Below are 6,000 nucleotides of genomic sequence, written 5' to 3' on the forward strand. Positions count from 1 at the left end.
TTAGTTCATATTTGTTTTCTGCTAAAAGGTAGAAAGCTAATTCAAACCATTTAGAGTCTTCATTGTCTTCTATTTTGTATGCTATGTCTACATTTTTTGTGTTCCTTTTGTAAAACGTTCTGCGGCAACACACACATACATGGTTTGGTACTTCAGCCGATGACCTTTTAAATTTTACTATTTCTTTTCTGTGTGTGTGTAATAGAAGGTTGCTATGTGCAGAATTGTTGCTACTATGTTCTAAAAGTGTTTGGGTGTACCATGCAGAAGAGTGTTATTTAAATTGTCTAATTCTGAAGCTGGAGTTTTTGCATATTATATTTTATACACTAGATTTCTTACACTTGAATGATGTATTGATATCATTTTGATATCATGGAAGGTGCTTTTGCAAATAGGCCCAGAAATGCAGACTAATGAATGTCCTTGTAGTCTGTGTATTTGCGCACTGGACAAATATCCATATTTTGCAGCACTTTCATTTTAGTTTTGTCTTTCCCTTTTACATACTGATTGAGGAACTGACGTAAAGATTTGAAAGCTTTGTTTGGAATGGCACACATTGATGTGCACGGCCATTTGTATACTGGACGGTGTAGTTCTGTTGAATTGAGAGGTAATTCTGAGTTTACAGAGGATACTTTTGTAAGCAGTGTTTCTTGTTCCATGTTGGTAGTATTGATTTTCTCATACCTTCGTTCACTGCTATGGATGGCAATTGTGTCTGTTGATGTTGTTTGTATGCTTCTTCATGAAAATATGGCTCTGTGGCTGTTGTGTGACTCCATTCCCCACCACAAACATTAAAAAAAATATTTTTTTCACATTCCGTTTATTGCTGAGTTTCTTTTGTAGTTTGGTACTTAGTTTTGTTAGTGCTTTCATCCTATTTAACACTAATATAAACAACTTCCTTTTCAGAAGGATCGCACTGTCCACGAGAGCTTGTTGGATTAACTTTCTACGGTAGGTTATAAGGGGTGAGGATGATTTCGGTCCTTTTCCTAGTAGATTCTGAAGGACTCTGTGACGAAACATTTTTGATAAAATACCTTTTTTACTATGGGTTCTTGTTACACTATCAGGATTAGTAGGAGCATTGTTAGCCGTACTGGTAGCCGATTTTTTGCCAACATTTTTTGTGTTTTGTGACACATTTTGATGGAGGATGTAATGTTTCGGTAGTGGAGGCTTCTTTTGTTTTGCTAACCGACTGCATTAGCTGGTTTCTTCCAACATTCTCTACAACAGATGGATGCTACGATTGGGCACTTTCATTTTTATTTGCTCTACTTCTGCATTCCTTTCTACAGAGTTGCTTTTTGGTAGGCATTCTTTGGTATCTGTTGAAAAAAAGAAGGCATACTTTGGTCTGTTGTATAATGTATGTGTGCTGTGTGCATGCGTGCATGAGTCTGATGGGGAAGCTCTTTGTTATGGTGTGTGAATGTGCATTGGACTCTTGCAATGATTTGGGAAGGCTATTTTACTGTTTGTATACTAGTACAATGTGCTTCAGATGAGAGTACAAAGTGGGCTAGTGGTGACGAGAAGCATTATTAATAAACGAAATGCCATAAACTTGCAACAGCAACTACCTTTCTAAATCTAACCTTCTAAGGATTACGTAGGTTATTTGAGTTCCAAACACACAGGGATTTGTGAGCCATTCTGCCTGTTATTCTTTGTTTAATAAATGGATATTTGTAGGTAGAATGGTTCAGAAATCAATGTTTACTTTGGTGCCCAAATTAAACAAATAACCCATGCAGCCTCTTTGAGGAGTAGTTGCAATATAAAGGTATACTGTACTTACTTTTTTTTGCAAAATGACCAGGTTTCTTCAGATATGTCATTGATTCTTAGGAGAGTAGCCTTCACTGTGATTCAAAAAAACAAAATTAATTACTTTGTGTGTTGATAGCAGTGCTGATACTGCACACATTCATTGTGCATCGTTCGTCAGAGCATTCTCCTTTCATATTTGAACCCAGTGCATGTGCGCATTTCACTTCACTCTGTGCCGGCTTTGCATGGTATTTGGAATATGTTACTTGCAAGTCCTTCAAAATTGCTAACATTTTTAAGGTTATGAAAATGCCTTGTTTTTTACAAGGTGTACTATCAATAGGAGAGAGGTTTGTAAGCGATAGGGCATAGTAGTAGATGGAAAAACATTTTCTACTTGCAATTTAAAAGCACGATGCCAAAAAATCGGGAGACCCTCAGACGGAGATGTCACCACAGCAATCGGGAGCGCTTACTTTTGTCATACGATTACATTGCAAGTAGCATTACTGTAGGCCGTACACAGTATACAACTCCGACATTTTCTAATACAAAATCGAGTTTCGCCGTAAATAGGCATCCTTGCAACTTTTGTATAGGTTATGCGGAAGACAGTAAGAAGTTGTGCGGTTTGTCAATGATAAATCGGACATCTTGCACTTACAAGGGGGAGCGTTGGTATGTATTGCCTATGCACATTTAGCAGCATTCATTTGTTTTAAATTAACTCATAAAGGTTGCACATGTTCTCCGATTAAAATATACAAACCTGTACTCTATACTCGCAACACTTGCACAGTAGCTTCTGAAGTAGGTGCTTTGCAATGATATGTGACTTCCATTCAGAATTATCAACAGTCATTTTGAAGTGCGCAATGTTGATGACGGAGTTACATTTAGCGATTTCCAATGTGATTGGTGGATGGTTGTTTGACTGCTTAGTTGTGTCCAATGAGGCACTGGATTTGCTACCGCTGTGGAAAGGGTGAAAGGACTGGGTAAGAGTTGTGTGCCGCACGTAGGCAACGCTTTTCCGCGGGCAGGGCGTATCACATAAGGGTTTCTACAGCAAATCCTGCATGGAAAGGGGACTGTAGGCATCATCCAATCAGATGTTCACATTACTCTTTTGTGTCGAAAGACGGTGTGTACACTGAAGATGGAGAGGGTCAGGGTTTTGGTGCTTGGAGACATTTTTCTCCATGGCTTACAACATTATGCAGAGAGTAGGCATGTGGCACACCAGTTCGATGTGAGAGGAGTGGAGGTAGTGTGGAACGCTGAGACTGATGCCAATGTTGCGGGAATTCTGCAAGTTTGCAGACACATACGTACGATGACCTCTCCTCATGTGGTAATTTTGCACTACGGTGCTTGCCATTTGGGCTACGTGACTGCAACTACTTTGTTGGCAGATTTGGGACAGTTGGTTGAAGCACTCATAAACATCTTTCCAACTGCGAAAGTAATTTTTTCTGGTTTACCCCCTAGAGTACAATGGAACAACAATTCTTTTTTCTGTCCAGATCAAAGTATTGGGAGGTGTATCATTAATCGCGGCATGCATGCATTTATGTTACGCGCTGGTATGTTTTTCTGCAGCCACGAAAACATTGTTCCAAGTAATACGGATTATTTTCAAGCAGGTGGTGTTGCGCTATCCTCTTTGGGAAATGCGATGTTCTTTTGGAACGTAAGGCTTGCTTTAGAGAATGTTTTGTAATGGTTGTAGGAGTAAAGTAAGGACAAAAAATACAAAAAAATAAACAAAATAACAGATGTCTGTAAGGTATCTGCCCAAAAATAAAAAAAACCTGCTCTTTTCAGAGCCCATCTTAAAGGGGAAAAGGGGGAGTAATACTTTAATGTACCGTTGTCGCGCTCTGATCCTATACATTTCCGCGGACATGGCGGTAGTTTGCAGCCAGCGCATATCACCACCGGGAATTCCGGGGTGGAGACGCATGCAAATGAAAATGAGCGGACCTAGGGATTGGTCAATAAAGTTCAGTGGGTATGTTCTTAACGGCGAGATTTAGTAAGACCGTCTTCTCCCTGACAGGAGACCACAAAGCCATGGCTTTGCGTGCTCGCAAACAGATTATCTGGATTTTGGGAGACTCATGGATACATTGGTTGAAGGTGCATGCAGAAAGCTGCAGTTTATCTGCAGATCTCGGATTTTCTCATGTGGAAGTGCACTGGCATGGCGTGCGTGGCATGAGGTGGCTGGACTTGGTACCTCTCTGTGTTACTTTACTGGTAACTGACAGAGCATCCTCCAGATATACTTATCATTCATTGCAGAGGAAACAGTTTAGGCCATGTCTCTGGAATTTCTTAGCAATTTGCCATGAAGGAAGGACTTGCAAAGTTCATGGACATGTTTCCACATTGTCAAATACTTCTTTCCCGTATTGCAAATATGGCTGCGTTCTTCTGCTTTTGGTCCACAAATGGAGAAAGCGAGACGCAATGTGAATAAGGCTGTTTGTGCCTTTTTAAGAGATGTTGGCATATCCTCATTCCACAATGAAAACATTCAGTTTCGCAGCTCTTTCATTTTCCGCAGAGATGGAGTCCATCTCACATATGCTGGCAATCAGATTTTTCTTTTGGATTCACAATAACCCATGTGATAATCCGTTTTCTCCAATCCACAGTTTTTGACCCACACAACACACCACCGAAAGGCTCTTTTCAGAGCCACCACTTACTCCCAGCGTACACTTTATTGTGTTTGCTCCCCTTGCACCCTCCTTTTTGTTCTCCCTACGACTGTCAGCAAACTTTTCCACAACTTCGCCGGGGGTCTACAACGGTCACTTCATAGTTCTATTGTTAAACTGAGAAAGGCAGCTCTGAAAAGAGCCTTTTCTGTCATTTTTGTTGTTTTCACGTTTATTGGTTCTCAGCACACGACACACTAGGAGAGGAGGCCAAAGGAGGGTAAGGAAGGGACACCAGCCACGGGGATAAGAAAGGGCAAGTAGACAGAGAAAGATATAGGGTGAGCTTCACTTAGATAAGGAGCAGATCTTCTGGTGCTCCGTGACCGTAGCCTCAAAAGCACTTCAAAAACTCTCCCCCCTGCAGAGTACTACGTCACAATACATACACACTATTGTCACCTTTGAAAGGTAAGGGTAAACAGTTTCGAATGGCTTGTGAGGCAGCTGGAGGGAGGCGCTCGCCCACAGGAGTGTCTCTTGTGGTGGGAGGATCGGACTCGGAGGATGCTGTGGAAGAACTCAATCGACTACGCTCTTCACATGGCACCACCTTGCGAATGTCCGCAGTGTCGAACGAAGTGAGGTGTCACTTCATGGTGGTCGTACCAAAGCTGTACGCACCAGTTCTCCCGCGACTCAGCACCACCTCGCACTGGTTACACCTCACCAGGTTCGCACATGCTTTTGGTACGTTCCCATAAACGGAAAACAACCGCCACACCCACGACTCCCGGCAAGTGCTCCTAGTGCAGAGTTCCTCCACTTCATTCTCTTCCTCCTCTTCTTCCTCGCTCTCTACATCCTCACCCGTATATCTCTCTGCAGGCCCTTGGGGAGGTGGTGGTGGTGGCGGGTTTGGGGGTGGTGCAGAGGCTAATGAAGCAACAGCAGCCATGGAAGCCATGCCGATTACTTTCCTTTTGGTCACTACAGCAATAAAGGCAATACACCTCAATCTGCTATAGCTAAAAGGACAATGAAGATGCGCTTGGGGGTGTGGCCATTTATAGGGGTGTAGGGTTGTGCCTCGTGACCATCTTGATCCCTCCAAAGCGGTACGAAATGTTTACACGACAAGTCCTCAGGTAAGCTATTGTCTGGGATATGTGAAATGATATTTTTACACTCTACAACATTTTGCCTTGTGTCTACACGTTCTTTTGTTCTGCTGCGGAAGCACACACACTGCGCAAATTAGTCCACATGCTCAGCGTGGGTGCGGTCACATGATGACGTCCTGAACACATCCGCGAATGAAATGGGAGTCTGTTGGACAGCAAATACAGAGTAACAAACGTGCGCATGCGCGCAAGTGTCCTACGGATAGTGTTCGGGTTCTCAAAGTAATTAAAAGTGCGACACAAGTGAGACGGACAGTTAGGGACAGGCGCGCTGTTCGCTACACTTACGGTTGTACTGCGCATGTGCATACATGATATGCTCACTGTACGGACAGGTCCAGTGTCCTTAGGACAACTCC

Source organism: Ambystoma mexicanum, chromosome 6p, assembly GCF_040938575.1.
Source record: "Ambystoma mexicanum isolate Mex_15411 chromosome 6p, UKY_AmexF1_1, whole genome shotgun sequence".
NCBI lineage: Eukaryota > Metazoa > Chordata > Amphibia > Caudata > Ambystomatidae > Ambystoma > Ambystoma mexicanum.